Source organism: Columba livia, chromosome 3 (assembly GCF_036013475.1).
Source record: "Columba livia isolate bColLiv1 breed racing homer chromosome 3, bColLiv1.pat.W.v2, whole genome shotgun sequence".
NCBI lineage: Eukaryota > Metazoa > Chordata > Aves > Columbiformes > Columbidae > Columba > Columba livia.
Window position 1 is genome coordinate 19,667,848 of NC_088604.1, and position 20,413 is coordinate 19,688,260.

Here is a 20,413-nt window from a genome sequence, read left to right on the forward strand (position 1 = left end):
TGCTTGTGATTCATAGATTGGAAATACTCCCCAGGTGACAACCCCCTCTCTTTTTTAATTTTTTTATTTTTACACAGAACTGTTACTAGCTAGCTTAACAGTTGGATTTGATGATCTTAAATGTCTTTTCCAACCGAAATGTTTCTATGATTCCTTATCTTATATTTGTGATTGAGTAAATGCTGTTTCTCCAGCTTGTTAAAATCTATTTGAATACTTCTCTAGCCCTCCAGCATACTTGCAATCCCTCTTACTGTCAGGAGTATTTTCTTCTGTCATCTAGGTTGTTAAGAGAAATGCTGAAAAGGACTGAACCCTGGACAGACCCTCTGAAGCACCACTCAATACATCTTTGTGTTTGACAGTGAAACATTGGTCCTCCATGGGTACAGTTATCTAATTTCTGTTTTCAGATTTCATCATGACTTACTAAAGTCAAGATGTATGACAATTACTCCCCTCCTACTAAAAAGGCCTATTAGCCACACACAGGAAGAAATGGGATTGTTCTGTCAGTTTGTTCTTAACAGTTGTATATTGATTGCTACTTATGTCTGTTATATAGCTGCACACAGTGGTTTGCTTCATCCAGAAATGTTCTTGCATCTGAAGTTCAGCTTGAGTTGTTTGTGGTTTTCCACACAGCTCCTCTTTCCTCCCGTTCTAACACAGGCAATACACTTGCCCTTTCACCTGTCTTACATGGGACATCACAGAACTGCTATCAGTTCCATTTTTTATATATCTCAGCTGATATTTGTCAAAGCAACTAACTTTGAAAAAAATTAATAATCTCTGTTCTCAGTTGAGCTCTGACTCTTGTTTCTATTAATTCTTTTTGATGCCAATAGATCTTTTTCATTAAGATTAATGCAAAAAGTCATTAAACCCTCTGGCATTCTCTGCATCATCTCTATATTCTCTCTGAATAGTTGGCTAACTGGTTGTAAAGGCTAAAATCTGCTTTATTTATTTGTTTAGGGCTTACTGCGTAGACACTTTAGGTTGTGTTTAATAGGTCATATGGTTCCCTTCTCATGGCTGCCTGTATTTGGAATTGTATCAAAACCTCTAGAGAGAGAGATTGCTTCTTTCCTGAGGGGGTGCTCAGGAGGGACAAGTTTCTGGAAGGTTGACTTTGGCAGCTGGGTTTTGGAACAGAACAAATGAAGAGAGTGACTGACTAATGAGACAGACAGGGAAGGGGCATGCAGGGGCCAGGAGGAGGCTGGAGTGAGTACCCATATACCTCAAAAGGACAGAGTGGCTGCTGGATTAGAACAAGACCGGTGACAAAAAAACAGACTGAGGATGTGGTAGGGAGAAAGTAGCTTCATTTTCAAACCTATTTCCATCTTTCTTTGACCAGTCTGAGATTTTTCTGTGTAAAATATTACATTGTTCTGCGTCATGTTTAGAGATTGCAAGCACTTTGGTGTTTTGGAGCACCCACTTTAAGGGCAAGTTACGGGCAGATCCACTTCAGAAGTGTGCTTGACCTGATCTCTTCTCAGCAATGATCATAGGGTTCCTTTGTTTCTTATGGTCATATTTTGTGCCTTGACCTTTTTACTTGTGTTCCAGCTGCTTGTGCCATTCTTTTATGCCATTCTTTAGTGACCTGACCTAGTTGCTGAGTTCTTTCCTGTGTTTGGTGTCAATGAGAAGTCATAATTTAGCAAGGTTAGTCTCTTATAACACTTCTGTCCTTTTTAATGGAGATGGACAGAATTTATGTCCCCAGTTATTAGTTTTCTCCTGGCTCTTAAACTCATGTCTTCTGCTTGTAATGTTGTGTGGCCTTAAGGAGATACTAGCAACCAGCTGCAGTTGCTGGGTTATTCTTTACTACTGGCTTCTGTTCTGTGTAGCTGTCCAAGTGGTTCATCATAGGGGACTTTGTATCCTTTGGCATCCTCCCGACCACAGGTGTATCTTTGATCATATCCTTTAGCTCTCCTCCTTGCTTCCTAAAAGTTTATACTGGCAGGCAAGATTAAATCAGATATCTTCTTCCCAGCCTTCACAGGAACACAGGTGTCAGTGCCTCTTCTTTCAAGTACAGTTCAGGACTATGGCCAAGATGTTCGGAGTCCTGACTGGGCCTGGCTCACAGCTGCAGGTAGACACAGAACAAGCAGATGGCTGTGGTGCTATTGTTTGTTCTCATTGGTCTTCTGTGTGTTGTAACATTTATTGATGGATCTTTATATCATCTTAGGAATTTCTTCCATTGCTCAAACACATCAGGCTATGGAGATAATTAATAAGTTACTGTTAATTGCAAATTCATGAATTTCCCATCTTCTGCACCTCCAAATGCAGAGCCCTTTTATACCAAACCCTAAATGTTAGTATTTTCAAGAAGAAAGAAACTGGAAAAGAGGATAAGATCTGACTGTATCAATGAAGAAGGATGTAGGAGAATTCTATTTAAAATGATGTATAATTAGACTATTATGTTTTGAATGTTCATGTATTATCTTGGAAGAGAACTGCCAGGCATAGATGAACATATTTAGACCTAGAACTGGATTACATGATAAGGAACTTTCCTTCAATTATTGCAAGACACTCAAGTGACATTGAAAAGGCTTTTACTGTGCAAACTCTTGTTCAAAATAGTTTGGCTTCACTGTTATGATGAAGTACAAGATTATTTGGTAAATTACCAGGGATTTAGAGAGTACTCAAGATAATCTGAGGCTAATTTGGAAAAATAAGATAAAATATTCTTCTGCTGTGATGTCGTTTTAAGAAACAGTGGTGTAATTCATTGCAGGAAGACTTATTGCATTGTAGGAATGATGGAAATATTTACTTTAGATAAATTCCTTCTCTTGTGTCAGGACACAAACAATTAAAATATATATTTACAATGTATAGGTTTGTTATGTCCTCCTCTGAATGTCTGATGCTAGCTCGTGTCCAAGACAGAATATTTAATTAGATGAACATGAGTTGTCATCTGGAATGACAGTCTGTATATTTTGGTTGATATCTTCACAAATGTGTAGAGGAATTGGAAATTACAGAAGTTTTGTCCACATCTAAAAATTTACACAAATTTGGTTTTCTAACAGTTTTTTTTTTTTCCTTTCATAAAAGATAGTAGTTCATATGAAGTCCAAAGAAAGAAATTAGCAGGAGTGAACAGAAGTCGGCAAAGCTGAACATTTTCATGGTAAATTTTTATGTGGCTATGAAAATGATGGATTTCATGGATTATTTTCTTTAGTGTAGGAACAGTACTAATTGTAGTTTGCCATCAGTGTTAAACTAGGATTTTGAATTTAGCCTGCGGCAGTATAACAAGAACTTATGCCAACTTGCAGCGCTGTGCAGCTGCTGAAAAGCCCGGCTCTACCAAGAGCCTTCAAAATATATGAATGCAGAGCTTCAGCTCTGTCGATCTTCTTTGAAAAACATTGGAGCAGATTCAACTCTAATGTGTGCCAGTATAAACCTAGAATTGCTTCCGTGATGACTGTTGAACAGTTTTCATCAATGCAAGTGAAATAGTGATTTTGTTTATTGAAGCAGGCATGAATTTTCAGGGAAGGGAGGACTAAGAAGGCTAAGCTGTCCAATTAGCATCAGACAGCCTGGCTTCTCCATTTAAATTGAGGTTGTATCTGTCCCTGAGAGGCAGTAACCAGTGTAGCAAGACCGTAGTAAAGCAGAGGATATAACTACAGCGAATTAAGACAGTCTTTGCTGATGTTGGTAGATGCAGATGGAATTGTGCAACACCTGCACTGCCTTTCTTGTTTTTCGAAAGCACCAAAATAAGCTAATAACTAAGCCTAACTGTTTTTGGTTTGGTTTGGTTTTGTTTTTGTGGAGCTTCACCCTATAAATTCCTTAGAAACATTTTCAAAGTCCGTTCTAAATCATTATCATTCAGTTTTCCATTAAATTGTTAAGATAAAACATTTCAGTGATAATAACAGTTGATAAGCATAATGCACTGAACGTATCCCTGCTGTAATTCTGCTGCAGAAAACTGAAATCAAGTAATAACAAGGACTAACAGTCTAAGGAGATTTTAAGGGTGCACTTGGGGTTGCCTCTACTTCTGTTATTGATGAATTTAACCCTGAAAATTTTTTTCAGGGCACACAAGGAAGATGTGCATATTGTGGATATGAATAGTTTGGCCTTATAATTTACTCACTGTTAAAACTTCAGGAATTAAGCCCACAACATCCATGTTTCTTCCTTCCACCTCTGAATAATAAAGATGCTGGATATGGGTCTTAGGTGGGCCTTATGTTTCTCTACCACTTTCAGAGCTGTGTGAACAGAAGGGACGGAGAACCTTCTTCCAGTGAGGAGTTACTGATTCCTCCCTGGCCAGTAAGTAATGGGATTTCTGTCATTTAATTTGGTCTGTCTAAAAGCCAGACTTCTAGATTGAAATAATAATTTTTACCTTCTGTAGTCATCAAAGAGTAAGGGACAGCTGTAAAGAGCAAGTCATCTATCTTAGGATGTTGGTTAGTTTCCCTGTGAAAGTACTTGTTTCTCCCCAGTGATACCAGAGGAAACTTAGGCAATGATCTCAGTCTATTAAAAAAGGGTGAAAAGATTCTTATTGTAACGGGTAGCTGCTAGTAATCAATAATGTAGTCCCACCTGCCCTATACGCAGGTGTGCACTGATCCCAGTATCGCTATGTTTATTTCTCTTAAATGATTCAAAAGGATGTGTGACTAGATCTGAAACAGATCTTATCTGCATTTCGATAAGGTTTAGGTACTATTGTAACTGGAATGATTTCACTGTTTGGAGAACTGCCATCTTTGATGCGTGTTATGATATACCCTCCAGAAGGGAGCTTTAGAGCAGTACTGACTTCAAATTTAGATGAGATTGCACAGGTCCAGTGGAATGTTGAACATGGAATCACAGAATGGTTTGGACTGGAAGGGACACCAAAGATCATCTAGTTCTAACCCCTCTGTCATGGCCAGGAACACCTTCCACGAGACCAGGTTGCTCAAAGCCCCATCCAACCTGACCTTGAACATTTCCAGGGATGGGGCATCCACAGCTGCTCTGGGCAGCTTGTTCCAGTGCCTCACCACCCTCATGGGGAAGAATTTCTTCCTTATTTCTACAGTAATCTAAATCTACCATCTTTCAGTTTAAAACCATTACCCCTTGTCCTATCATTACATGCCCTTGTAAAAAATCCCTTACAAAATGACTCAGAAAAGTTGTCCTGTGTGGGGATGCAGAAGTCAGCAATCCTAGTCTTAATTTTTTCTTATATTTTCCCTTTCCTCGCTATGACCGTAAATCAGCTTCTACTGAATTCTTACTTTGGAATTACTCTCTGAGCTGATGGCAGACTCCCAAAGGATACAATTCCAGTGGCCTAGTCAGGTGCATCTTTGTGATATCATGTAGTGGCATTTGAGGGATGCCTTCCAAAGGCCTTGCCAGTCAAGTATGTTTTGCTTTGTTGGGGAAGAATGTTTTTAATTTCATTTTGGGTTTAAACTTTTCTGTAAAACGCATAAAGGTACAGAGCAGAGCTGTAGGTTTTCTCTGTTTCCTGCTTCCAAGCCAGGTGATTATTTTGGAGACCAATGACAAGCATTTGGGAAAAAAAACAAAAGCAATACTTCAAGTGTGTCCATTGGATAAGATGGATGGCAATAACAAAAAACTTAGATTTTCAATGTATTACTTCAACCTATTTTATTTTAGTCTTTAAAAGGAATCACTGTTGTTGTTGTTCAGATACTCAGCTAAATCTGGGGAGACAAATATTATACTTCCTATAAAGCTGAGAAAATACACATTCTAGAATCAGTTCTTTGTCATCTCCAGGTGAAAGGGAGAGTTTGTTTCTTGCTATGCAGTCTTATGGTTTGCAGGCACTGTATGTGCGTATCTTGGTGGCATTCTGAGATTTAGCTTGCAATTTCAGCAAATAAGGAGACTTTTTCACTTGAGTTTTAGTCAGTTCCAAACCCAGATGTTAGATGTTTCGATAGCAGGAGAATTCCTGACTTTCCACCTGGTTTTGAGAACTGCTGATTCTCAGGCATTTTTACAGACTCTTCTGAGAGTCCTGAGTACTCTACATTTTGCAGGATTACATTTTGTAAAGGTGTCTACTGTGTTTTTCCTTTTATTTTTTTTTTCTTTGCTATTCAGGCTCCTCTATTCTCCCTCTGCTGCAGCACGTTATAAATTGCTTTCATATAACCTGTGTTTCCCACTGAGGTGCAGATATTTTGGATTCAAGAACAGCCCTGTAGAGATGAAGCTTTCCTAAGAATTTTTATTTCTATTAGAGCTTACAACGTTAATATTTTTAGTAAGGCTTTTCAACTTATGTTAGAGAAGGTATGCTTTCCTGAGTAGATGAGGCATGTTATCTCTCTGTGGGAATCTTTCTCATGTCATAGCCAAAAATGGCAGTTTAAAATCTCCTATTTAGACTTCATTAAGCAGCACCTTGCAGTTCAAAAACCCAGATGTTTTAATGCATGAAAAAGTACTCTGTTGCGTACACCTAGCCAAATTAATTATTCAGTAAAATGTTTGTGGTAAAGCAGCAGTTAATCGAAAAGTGGCAGATGTCATACACAGAAGTGTCCATTTCGCTATGGTGCTTTATGGTCTGTTGTGACAGCTAAATGGAGCAGCTCAACAGCTGTCAGCATGTTAATGTTTTGGATTAAATAAACACACTTGGAAGAACTTTCCTCTGATTTTTGAGATGTAATGACTTTGAAGGCAGCCATGTTGCTTTGCAGATGAAGTTTTAAGAGTTTTGTAAGTGATGCCCATAAGAAACGGGGAATAGCATTGGGCAGACAGGTAGACCAGCATGTTTTAGTTTCTTTGGAGCTGTGTAACTCTGGACCTCAATGGGGCTTAGAAATTTCTACCCAGTCTGGACACCAGAAACAGAGGAGATTTAAAAAAGGGTTGCAGAGTGGTAGATACTCTTCTTCCTTTCTTTTATAATCTTTATTAAGCATAGGGGGAAAAAAAGCATAAAAAAAACCCAACCAACCAAAACTGAACAAACTTGTGAGAAGTGATGGAACCAATCAAAAAAGCTGGACACATATAAGCATAAAACCAATACAGTTTCTGTCTGTTTCTGTTAAATTCAATCCAGAAGACTCAGGGCTGAACGCATGATCATTTTGACATATTTGTTTTAGCTTTGTTGTTGTTCAGTGCTTTCTTTGTAATGTAGTCAGCTGATTGTCCAAGAAATCTTCTGTTTTGCCTGAGGGTTTTCTTGATTGCTTTCCTGATCTCAACTATTTTGGAGTCACAGTACCCAATATGGGTGTAATATATGGACAGATTTGGCTGTGTGTAGCTGGCCAGTCCTTGATGTTTTTCAAATGGCTGGGATGCTTACGTGTTTAACAGAATCTGAGCGGATATACTTTATTTTTATGCAAAGTACAGCTGGTGGGATTCTCTTGGGAATGATATTTTTCATTTCTGTTTCAAATAGAGTAGGGTCTTACCTTCAGCATCAAGGCTGCAAGAGAAGCAATGAGATAAATTATTATTATAGTTTACTTTTCTCCACCTTGAGTGTCTGCTTCTGACAGTGGCTGATGGGTTTGTGTCACAAAACAAGAAATGCACAGGACACACAAGGCCTAAACCATTCACCTGGGCTTACAGAAATAAGGTAATGAAGATTTACTATCGTTGGAACATCTCAAGAGTTGGAAAGAAGCATTTGTGATGACAAGAAGGAACCACAAGGGAGCTGCGTCTTTAATTGTATCTGTGAATGAAGCAATGACCACTTGTTTCTTGATGCTTCCTGCCATTCCCAGTACCTAATTTTTGAAGAGTGCAACTGTGAGCAATTATTGAATATCTTGTCCTCTTGCTCCATCATAGTTTGTTCAGGAAAGAGACTGGAGGCTTAGTGGGCTCCTTTGAGAAATATACCAAGACCAGGGAAAACTGGAGTAGGATTTTGCCTGGGAACTCTACAAAAAAGTTATTTTTGCAACTTTTTCTACATCAACTCTGGAAGCTTTATTACATAACATTACTTAAGAAAGCTAAATACAGTAACAGAAGAATAAACCGATTCTTTTAATCCAAATGAACAAACAAAAAAACAAGCCAAAAACCCCACCAAAAACCCACAAAAACAAACAACAACAAAACAAAAACAAACAAAAAAGCCACAACAAACAAATAACAAACCAGAAATGCATGGATGACGAGAAATATTAAACATTTGTATGAAATAAGTGGAAGTGAATTGGAATGCTGTTGGAAAAGGAGGGTTGCCACAACTTAAGCACAGAAGCTTGTAGGCTTTTGTTGTGTGGATGCTTCTTGGGGGAAAATTGTTTGGCAGCCATTCCGCATTCAGCCTGGAGGAGTCAGGTGGGATCTCTCAAGAGCTGCTGCCTCAGGGCTCTGTGGGAGCAAGTCTGGTAGGCTTGTTTTCTGAAGTCTGCTGGGGCCATTGGGTGGTGGTAGCATCCCCATGGGAAGATGTCTTTGTGTTTTTCTGTATCCACTTCTTTCCTGAATTATAGCAGTAGTCATCAATAAACAGGCAAGCCATGATCCCTTGCCTAGTGAGCTTCCAGCACACCTCTTTTATCTCCTGTTTCTCAGCTCAGACATGCCCCTTCTGGTTCTCAAACATCTGTCCTTCCTTCTTTGGTCTGACCAAGTGTGGCCGTTCTTAAATAATAAGAATCAGTTTTCAATAGTATGGAGAAGGTGGGAAGAAAAGAAGCTGACCAAACCCTAAGGTGGACACCCTGATTGCAGGTAAGCTAAACATGTAGCTTTCAGACAGAATGGTGCACTGTCAACAAGGCTAGAAAACTGACTGTGCATGCAGAGGGCTAAAATATCTAACATCAGATCCTTAATATGTTGTAATGACTGTTAAACCTTCTGAACTGGTTTTGATGCCCCAACAGAATAACAAGCACATGGTCATTAGCTACTTTTGGGCTTGAAAGCAGCTCTGATCACAATAATTTTTCACTAACTTCTCTTTCATGTTCTCTCTTAAATTCCAGTTTAAACAAGAGCCTGGCACATAGATATTTTAAATTATATTTTTTAAACCTTCAAAAATCTGTTGCTTACAGCTGCTTTTTTTCAACTCAATAAGCGGATTTGCCCTGGAAAACACTTTGTCACCTTTTCACCCATATGACAAATAAATGAGCTTTAATTACTGCTTTTATAGGGGTTCAGTCTCTTTCAGGTTTTGAATTCTAATTTGATATTGGGTAAATAAAATAAATGCGGTGTCTGTGTCAATAGAAGGCAAAGAAAGATTAAAAAGTAAGGTGCTACTTCCGTAGCTTTGCAACAATAGAATAAAAGTGGAATAATGAACTGTAGATGTGTCTAATTACATAAATAATGCATTTGTGTAATTGTCTAGTAGGGGTGTGCTAATGAATCAATTATTTTTAATTGTAGGATGCTTGATTGTTTCAGAAATATAATTGATTGTAATCAAGAATCGATTAAATGTTAGTAGTAATTGTATGTATCAAATTTAATATATTATTATGGTTTAGAAACGTTTTTGAAAAAGGAAGTATTAAAGGACTATACTAGTGTTATGTGTTCATACCATTGGGTTGATGGAGGTGGCACTTACCGTAATAGTGCATGATAAATGAAACATTTATTTTCTCCTCATCTTAGTGTTCCAATCTCATCTGATCTGTGAGGATAAACAAGGGTTTAGGCTTGCTTCATATTCATAACTCTTAGCTTGCTGTATGAAGAAGGCTTTGACAGAAACCAAGTGCCCCCATGTGAGACTCTTTCAAAGGTGTGAGACTCTTTCAAAGGTGTGAAACTCACGGTTCTGACCACATCACAAAAATAGTGCTCTGCACAGCAGGGTGGTAGAGCACAAGGGGTTTGTACCAACCAGCCTTCCCCAAATGCCCTGGCAAGCGGTCAACCCTAAATACGCTTTCTCTTCTGAACTGTTTCTGGATTGAAGTGTGCCATGTGGAACTGTTAGCTTTCACTCCAAACCTGTTATTCTTCTTCTTGCAAATAAAACTTAAGTAATTTTAATTCTAGGGAACTTCATGAACATGTGCACAAGTTATAAGGTTAGAAGGTTATGGATGATGAAAGCATTCAAATGTTGACAAACTTTTGCCACAAGAAAGTGGACACCTGTCTCTGCAGTATTTCTTTGAGTGTGATGAGCAGTTTTCACATTCTTAAGAAAGAGTCTGTAACAGAATTTGAGAATTTGGCTTACAGAAAAGGCGTTCAGTCTGCCTTCCCATGACTGTGCTGGCTATACAGATACGAAGGGCAAACAACAAAGTGAAGCCAGTATGACTCTATATATATAGTGAACTGACCAGGTAAATGAAAAGGGTTCATTTTAACATAAACCTATTTTTGGTATCATATGCAGATGTTTTGTTTATGCTGAAAACTTTTTTAGCCTTTGAAAAAGGGCCAATTTTAAGCCTAGTATTGTGGATAGGAGAGTGGCTTATCCATTAATTGCATAGACCACATGTACTGTTCATGTTTCCATGGGTTTGTGTGCCCTGCTCAACATGTGTGACCAACTTGTGTGCCCAGGGAAAGCTGAAATCTGCACTGAAGAGTAGGTAAAGCACAGAGCTCCCTGCTGAGGGAACCTGTGTAAGGACCTGTGATCTACTACTGCAGTTCCATGAGAAGAAACATTTTTTTGGGAAGTGTGCAAAATATGTAGATAGTAAATATAGAGTGCCATCTACTGACATGTAAGGGGAGAACATATATGTGGCATTGTCCAGAAATGTGCCGAGTCAATAAAGTTGTTGTTATGCTCCAAATGGCCTCCTGACTGTAGATGCAAGTGTGAGTCTAGTCTGGGCTTGTCTTTCCCCTGTAGGGATCAGTTGAGCTGCCTGATGTGGTCTTGGTATTTCTAAAAGCTTGTCCTTGTAACCAAAAGTCCAAGATTGATCAGCAAAATTTCAACAGGAAGGAGGTGGTTTGTTTTTGTTATGTTGTTTTGGTTTTTAGTATTATTATTATTATTATTGTTTTAAAATCAGGTTGGGAAGAGTCTAAAGTGGTTATTCTTTGCCTGATGTCACTGGAAACCTGGCGTAACTTGTGCCTTGTCCTTAGGTCACTTGCTGGATGGGCTGTGGAGGAGCTGCAGAAGAAGTGGGAAGCTGAGTCACCTCCCCCTTGTTTTTTTTCCTCCGGAAATTGAGTGTTGAATTATCATTTGACTACAGAAAAGTGCTCTATCAGAAAATATCTGACTATCATTATAAATTGCTCCATACTTTGACAAAGATAAATTATCAGAATTATTTGCTTTCCTGCCTGTGGGGGCTAATTATTTGAGTAGTGAGTTTCTGAGCTTGAGGATGAAGAGAATAATTGACCTTTTTTTCTTTCTCTTTCTAGCACTGTTTTCTGAATGTAAATGGTGTGTGTGAAAAATATAACACAGTAAAGAAAAAATTTCAGGCTTCCCTCCCGAGAACATCAGCTTGCTGCTCAGAAAAGTTTAAAAAGACAAATGAAACATTAGGAAATATTAGACTAGGAGTGAAGAGCAAAACAATGAACCTCATTATTCCAGTGTATAAATCTATGGTGAATCGTATCTGGAATGCTACACACAGCTTTGGTCTCTCTGCTTCAAAAGAAATGTTACACAGGCTAGAGAAGGGTAACAAAGATGATCAGGAGTTAAGAAGCTGCTGCTGCTGCACTCAAGAAGGTTCTACAAAAAAACACAGAAGGGAGAAAATGGTTGTTCTCCACTACTCAGGAGAACTGAGAAACAACAACAACAAAGTTCACGTGCACGTATAAAGTTGTGGAACTTGGTGCCAGAGTGTGATCGGAGAGCCAGAATAATGGAATTAATGAAGAAATCATGAGTACTGTGGCTGTTAAAAGTTGCTGCAGTTGCAGCCTTTGGCTTAGAAAGCCCTTTCTCTTCTAATTTGAGGCAATCAACACTGCATACCCAGGAGGCATCACTTTCTTTTCATCTCATTTCCTATGTTTTCCTTTAATTATGGCCTATTGGACCTAGAAGGAGATAGATTATTAAACCAGGTGGGTTTTTAGTCTAAGCTAAACCAGCAGGAGCCAGAAGATAGGAACTCCCCTCTTACCATGTGCCTACACAGTCGTGCCCTGTTTTCTATCTGCTCTTTCATTGTCCCAAAGAATTTAACAATTTTCGCACAGGTGCCACTGGGTGTCATTTGGGTGGCTGGTGGGCTCTGCTCAGGGTCTCCTTCAGAAAGGGATGGAGTTGTGTTAAAACCACGATTCCTGACTCCACTTTGTAACACAGATACCTAAAGTAACTAGGGACTGCAGAGCAAATCTCTCAGATTCCCAAGTTGTTTATTGGCTCTTTCCCTTAATTATGAACCAAAGACAATATTCTTCAATTCATCTGTAAATATCTCTTGAGGCTACTTGTCAAGAGAATTTCTTCTGGCTTTTCAAACTCAAGTGAACTATTCTGATTATAAGATAACATAAACATGTCACTAATCATGTGAACATGTTTGTATTGTAAGCATGCTACGTAATTTCCATTAGATGTTTGAAATGGAAAATAAGGTAGAAAAATTCCAAACTTCTGCAGTTGAAACCCATCTTGGTGTCCTCAGCTTCTTCCCAGGGACCTGCCTGCCTTTCAGATGTTCTACACCAGCTCCCACATTTCCATAAAAGCCTTGGTCGTCAAAGCAATTTTCCTTGTTTATAATTTTAACCGTATTATTTGCCTCAGTGAATGTCACCATTAGCCCACATGGACAAATAACCTTCAAAGGATTAAGTAACTCTTTCTGTCTCCTTTGTTGCTTGCTTTCCTTCAGTAATTCTTTACCACTGAGGTGATGCCAAAGAACACCCATTGGGGAACAATATGTATGTACCATCTTCAAGTATACAAAGAAGGAAAACAAACAAACAAAACAAAACAGAGAAAGGTCTTCATTCCAGTCAGTTGTCAAACCTAGCAACTGTGCCAGCTTCAGTTACCAGTTCTGTAATCTCTTTGCTTCCTACAGTATAAAAATGCTTGTCACAAACCTTGTTAGTAGGTTCCTCCTGTGGTTTTAATACCCACATTTAATTTCTGGGACCATTCTTTTGAATTTTTGTGCTGTTTGCATCCAAGCTGGTGTCAGAATGTCTGTTGAGGATGGTTTCCCTGAAGAAGGCTCTCTGGAAGGGTATTAGTGTCCTGATGCAGCTGAATCTTACAAGCTTGCATCTGGAGATGGGAATGTTGCACCCATGTTCTTCTGGGTTTTTTGTTTGTTATGTGACAAACAAGTGCATGTCTAGTGTGAAGAAATGTTCTTAAGCAAACTTAATTCCGTGTGATTGAATTAATTTGCTTTAGAATGGTACTTGGACTAGAAATCTCAGTCCTTGCAGTGCTACACCACTAGTCCAGGAGGTCACACTTTGGCAAACACAGAGCTCATGCATTTCTTTCAGTGATAATACTGTCAACTCCAATTTACAGCAGTGTGGCTTAACACAGAGCTTACCAATAATTTGTAGTGATCAGAAGATCAATGAGATGCAGTGTTTGTGTTCTGAATGTACAAGTAAGGGTTAAGTGGCCTCCTGGGGGCTCCTTTCTTCTCTTTGGCTGCAACAACTTAGAGTCCTCAAAGTTGAAGCTGTAATTCATTGATGTAATTTTAATTTTAGGATGTAAAACCCCAAACGCTTGGTGTTTTTAAAGTCAGCAATTCATGAAAGTAAAATCAGGGTACTGTGTCATTGATGGAATTTTATCTCCTTTTTAACCATACAAATGTAAGCAAGCCCTGGCTAATGGGCTCTGTTGTCAGCAGCAGCGTGCTCTGACACAGCGGTGCGGTTGGGTAGCAATCTTTCTTAAGGGCTCTCTTTTCCCCATGGGGTGACCTCTTTCCTGGCTCATTGAGATAAATTCTTGACCTGATCTGATGGAGGTGGAAACTGAGCAGCAGTTTTAAAATCAGTAGTCTCCACATGAGCGCTGTGTCTAGCACATATTGTGCCTTTAAAAATGAAATAAATGCCCTCTCTGCACCCAAAATCCAGCCATCGCTTTGGCATCTTCTGGCACAGAGGCATTTAATGCAAACTGTTTAATTAAAGTGATGTTTTTTCCTCCCCGTATCTAATTTTTATGTATGCAACACTGAACTTTTCTCAAAAAAAACCCACTTACTCAAAGCAGGAAGGCATTAAGAATAAATTCCTGAGAGCTCTAGTGAGAAGCATGTCGTGTGAAATCACGGAGGAAAAAGAACCAGCAGCTGTTACTGTGTTACTAGGAGAAAAACCCTTTCAATACCCTTTTAATAAACCTGAAATCTGTTCTTTTATGTTGTCATCTACTGCAGCTCTCTCAGAAGGAAATATTTGAGATCTGAGATTGGACACTTGATGTAAAGCCACTTCTGATTTAGAAGTGGGAAAAGAAGTGTATTAGAAAATAAGAATTCGTCTGACAAGAAATGTGAATTACCTATAATACTTGTTGCTAGTCATAGTCCTGTTGATTGGTCAATGTATATGAGATTTTTCCACTGTATTACAAGATCAATCTAGATTTTGGCATATATACAAATTCACATTATGTTTACCTTTCATGCATATCAAATACACGTGTTAATGTATGTGTTCTTAAAAGAAACCATACATCAACTGCAATTTGTAGCATAAAAGCAATACAAAGACATTCTTATCCTTTAGATTTTGTTAGTTAAGCATGGTTATGAAAGCCAAAACAGCTTCACATTTAAAATTAGCAAATTTCTAAGATTTAGGACTTTGTCAGGAATTGACAAGTTATTTTTGCCCCACACAAATGACAAGTAGGTACAGAACAGTTAGGGTAAATTTGGTAGGTTATTGCTCAGAATTCAGTATCTCCTAAACTCTGGTTAGTACAGGCTCTGGATACATGAATTTTATTCATATTCCTAAACTGAGTCATATAGGCATGAGTTATTTGAGGTGGCATTGCAATTTTTCCCTAGCTACTTAATACCTGTTTAGAAGAAATCTATTCAGATTCTGCTCTCACTGCTGGAGAAAGCTGGCAGGTTAATCCACTTTGCTTACTTTGCAGTTATTTAAATTTATTCTTTTGGGGAGGATATTTTCAGAAACTTGGCCTCAAATTGCTAAAAGTGCACTTCTGGAGTTCTTATCGTTGTTTCTTCTGTCTAGGAAGTGACAGTATAGAGGGTTCTTTTGCTTCCACGTTGCATTTTAAGGTTCAGGTAGCAAATGGCCTGAGCAGAGCAGGATGGTCTCGGCCATCACGGCCAGGACACACAGCTTGCCTACTCAGGGCTCTCTGCGTTCAGCATTTCTGAGTCTTTTCCCATCTCTGCCATTTGCTGTGCTGACTGTTTTCAAGTGCATAACTGCTCCCAGTAGCCTGTAATTGCAAGGTCAGTCTAAGGTGAAGCTGTGCCTTGTTTAGGGAAAGACATGAACAGTCTGTTTAGGCCATATGTTGTTGCCTTGTCCTTTTCTTGAAACCTTTGGGTAGCTCAGCCTGTTACGTACAATGATTAGGAGCATCAAAATCTATCGGAGTACATGACTGGGGCCAGCTTAGCTTCAGTGTAATTGGCAGCTTTGTGGAGTCTGTGCTTGAGTCCTAGATGGGCATAGTAAGAAATGGTATTTTATCTGATGCGTGATATCAGATATCTGATCTGATATTTGATTTTGAGGATGAGCTACTCTGTGTTCCTTGATTTTTTTTCCTTGCTATCCTCTGCACTTTTTGTTGCAGAGAATGAAACCTATAGCATCACTTTTCCCATTATGCCTGGATTTGACTGCACTATATCAACCAACAGCTACTGGCTGGAGGAAGCTTTTAAATTTTATTTTATTTTATTTTTTTTTTTTAAGAATTGAGACTTTCTTTGCCATGAATGCAAAAACAAGAAAAGGGTCAAACTATGTAAGGATGCTTCTTTGACAAGCAACTTGCTTACGGCCTTCCATTGATGTTCAGTCTAGACATTCACTCTAACTATTAATTTGGTTAGAAACACTTAGGGACAGGGATCTATTATTTCCTCACTGAAAAAAAGGCACAGGCTAAAGCTTTGTTTTAAAACCAGTTATGGTTGCTAAGTAACAGTGTTCCCTAAATTGAGTGTCTTCCTCAACAACTAATCCTAAAGTCTTAAAAAATGAGAAATTAAAGACATGATAAACCTTCCTCTGTCCATGTGATTAACAGATATTTTGATTTAAACCTTGGTCCCAGTGTTGTAGGTGGAGAAAGCTTCCACTGGCTCAGTGACATTAATATTTTTCCCCTGGTTCTTGTCCAGAGTAGAGAAATTTGTAGCATAACATACCTACATGGCAAATTCTGTTTTTTTAATGAACTAATTACTAGAATTTCCCAAGTTTCCTTCACCTTCTTACATTGGTAGTGGTGTTTTGTTTTGCTTTTGATGGAGATGAAGAAATATTTTAAAACAAACATAGGAATGAAATCAGATATTGTCGTTAAATCAAAAGGAGAATGTTTCAGGCTCAGCTAATGATGGCTCTTTCCATCAGCACATATGTTCTGTTCCCCAGTGCGTTATGTTTGTTACATGGGTGTAATGCAGCTCTGCGTTTCCCCACAATTCTCACAAAAGGACAGGAAAGCAGATTTAGGTGTTAGGTGGAGGGCTAGAAGCACGTCTTTCTGCTTTCACAGCCAGTGTTTTATACTGCAAGTCACAGCACCTCTTGGTCAAGTCAATAAATCTCTTGCAGTGCAGAGCTACCCAGGGTAACAACATCTGGGTTGGTACCAGGGATAGAAGTGGAACAGGCATGTCAGTGTGGCCCTGTGCTCAGCTGCCCCAGCTCTGCTGGAGGAGGTTCAGCAGCTCCAGTGAAGTGCTGCACTAATGCTTTTGGAGCATCACCCGAGTGACGCTGTGCTGGACAAAGTAAATGGACATGGTCGGGCATTTACTTGGATGTTTAAGCATTATCCACTCACATTTGTAGATGTGCCTCCCAGTAATTTTATTGGTGAACTTCTTAGTTACACCATATGGTTTCTATCTATTTCTCTCTCATTGGAAGATCTTCCAGCTATTGACAGCTTATAGAAGTTGGTAAATATTATTGCAGTTGTAACTACTTTTATGTTTTTCTGGAAAACTTTGGGGACATTATTAGACCTTGCAAACTGACTTACAATGTTAATTTCTCACTAAAATATGTAGGAAGCGAGTTCCTCAAGTCTCTCAATATGGTTACATTTCTTCTGTTTTCAAATGTAAATACAAGAATGGTAGCGATGCTCACATTCACAAGATTATTGTTTTGTGTCTTTGCAATTACCTAGAAAAGAGAGCAAAGTTAGCATTTTAAGCATACCATTTCCCAAACACTTAGTACTTCAGGCACCTGGGCCTGGTGCCCTGAGGGATTTTTTGCATTTGACATCGAGATTTTGTGTTTGGCCTCCACATGTTGTCCATCCTGTCCCTGTTGCGCTGTGCTCTTAGATGTGCTTGGTCCTTTAGCTGTCACATTTGAGCTGTTCCAAACTCCCGTCTGGAGACTGACCAGTTAGAGTGTGTGTTGCTGAATGGGACATCTGTGCAAAGCTGCACTCTCAGCTGAAGAGCTCCTGGTTCTTCTGCAGTTGCCAAATATAGGGGAATAGGTAACCTGTGTTTCTGAATTACTATACAGCTTATCCTTGGTGCCATCTCAAGGCATATCAAGGATAAGAGGGTTATTAGGGGCAGTCAGCATGGCTTTACCAAGGGTAAGTCATGCTTGACCAACCTCATAGCCTTTTATGAGAATGTAACAAGGTGGATGGATGATGGCAGAGCGGTGGATGTGGTCTACCTTGACTTCGGTAAAGCCTTTGACACAGTCTCCCACAGCATCCTCACAGCTAAGTTGAGGAGGTCTAGTCTAGACAATAGAGTAGTGAGGTGGGTTGCAAACTGGCTTAAGGAGAGAAACCAGAGAGTGGTAGTCAATGGTGCGGAGTCTAGTTGGAGGCCAGTATCTAGTGGAGTGCCTCAGGGGTCAGTACTGGGGCCAATATTATTCAATATATTCATTAACAATTTGGACGAGGGAATAGAGTGTCCTATCAGCAAGTTTGCTGATGACACTAAGCTGGGAGGAGTGGCTGACACGCCAGAAGGCTGTGCTGCCATCCAGCGGGACCTGGACAGGCTGGAGAGTTGGGCGGGGAATAACCTGATGAAATTTAACAAGGGAAAGTGTAGAGTCCTGCATCTGGGCAGGAACAACCCCAGGTTCCAGTATAGGTTGGGAAATTACATATTAGAGAGCAGTGTAGGGGAAAGGGACCTGGGGATCTTGGTGGACAACAGGATGACCATGAGCCAGCACTGTGCCCTTGTGGCCAGGAAGGCCAATGGCATCCTGGGGTGTGTTAGAAGGGGGTGGTTAGTAGATTGAGAGAGGTCCTCCTTCCCCTCTACTCTGCCCTGGTGAGACCACATCTGGAATATTGTGTCCAGTTCTGGGCCCCTCAGTTCAAGAAGGACAGGGAACTGCTGGAGAGGGTCCAGCGTAGGGCAACGAAGATGATTAAGGGAGTGGAGCATCTCCCTTATGAAGAAAGGCTGAGGGAGCTGGGGCTCTTTAGTTTGGAGAAGAGGAGACTGAGGGGTGACCTTATTAATGTTTATAAATATATAAAGGGTGAGTGCCACGAGGGTGGAGCCAGGCTCTTCTTGGTGGCCAACAATGATAGGACAAGGGGTAATGGGATCAAGCTGGAACACAAGAGGTTCCACTTAAATTTGAGAAAAAACTTCTCAGTGAGGGTGACAGAGCACTGGAACAGGCTGCCCAGGGAGGTTGTGGAGTCTCCTTCTCTGGAGACATTCAAAACCCGCCTGGACATGTTCCTGTGTGACCTCACCTAGGCGTTCCTGCTCCAGCAGGGGGATTGGACTAGATGATCTTTTGAGGTCCCTTCTAATCCCAAACATACTGTGAAACTGTGTTTTAGTGGAAGGGTCTAAGTGCGGGGAATCCCGCTCCACCCCCTCCCAGGAAATGGGTTAGTGCCCAGAACATCATTAGAGACAGGAAAATGGGAAGTTCATGCAACTGCATTGTAAAACAGGGACTATTAAGTTATCTTCCTCTCTCTTTAGATTTAAGTCACTGAAGGTTGTTTTGTCCTTGTCTGTCTAAATGTAAACTCCTTGCAGGCAGCTTATTTTTTAAAACAAAGCAAAACTACAGTAAAACTAGATCCTCTTTGTGTTTTGCTCAGTAACAAACTGAGAAAATCCTGTCTGGTCATTGTAAACTGTGTGTTTCTTCAGAGGTTTATTTTTTTTGTTCATGTTAGGATCTATTTAAAGCATTTTCATGCTTTTTAGCCATCTAGCCAAGTGATTCAGACTGTTTGTAGCAGTAACCAGCTCCCTCGTTACTCACTGCTTCATGAATCTTTGTCAACTAAAACATTTAACCACCAAATGTTTTCTGTTCTCATTCAAAAATATTCTCAGATCATCAATTAAATATATTGATGAGAATTAGACCAAAATGATCTTTGAGGAGCTTCAGTGTTTAGTTGCCCAGTTCATTAATATTTTCCCAGTCACTTTGATTTCAGATATGCCGGTGAAGTACTTTTTGATACATTTAATGAGCGTTGTTACTTCTGTACATTGCCATCTTTAAAATGGTAGGATTTTAAAATCAAGATGTCACTCAGTACTAAGATTTTTTTTTTGTATAGTCCGAGTACTTTATCAATAGAAATGTTTTTAACATCCAGACTTGTATCCTGTCAAAGAAGGTTAGTGATTTATTTGAGAAGACCTAGTTACCATGGCACTTGTTGACAGAAATGGTTTGATTTTTTTTTTTTAGCGTTTATTTCTTTGTTGACAGTGCCTATTTTTGAATGATCTATTTAGCTATCTTAGAAGTTCTAAACCCTTATCAGCACCACCCCCCTCTCTTTTTTACTTTTTAAAAAACTCATATGGAACCACATTTCCCTTTCTGTAATCATGTAGAAATAATCTGTTTTATCAAAAGATTTATCACTAATTAACAAAATTTGTGAAGTCCCGAATCCTTTAAAAAATAATAAATTGTACTGTTATTATTTTTGCTTTCTCTCATTATTTGTATATACATGGCTTTTTTGTTTCATTGCTCCTTTTGGGGCATCTAATAATGTATGTGTAATTTGTTCCCAGTTATTGCTGATACTTCTCTAATACTTCTGTGCTCCAAAAATACAGTTATGGTGATAGCTACTTACAGTTTTGAGAAGCTGACCCTTTTAAAATTTCTTACTGTATTTGTTAGTGTTCGGTGTACTACATGTTGCTTGAAGGAA

General features: G+C 39.3%; 1 protein-coding gene across 4 annotated transcripts in view; it reads left to right on the forward strand.

The window, feature by feature from the left end:
- Nucleotides 1–20,413, forward strand: part of EIPR1 (EARP complex and GARP complex interacting protein 1) — a 140,283-nt gene that overhangs the window by 105,064 nt on the left and 14,806 nt on the right. Inside the window, exon 11 of one of the 4 annotated variants that reach the window (XM_065055973.1) lies at nucleotides 1–20,192. This exon is cut by the window's left edge and continues 17,362 nt beyond it. The exons of the other annotated variants lie outside the window; for them this stretch is intronic. The gene's annotated coding sequence lies outside the window, so the exon portion shown is untranslated. Of the gene's footprint in view, nucleotides 20,193–20,413 lie in introns of those variants that run through there. 4 annotated transcript variants of the gene reach the window in all.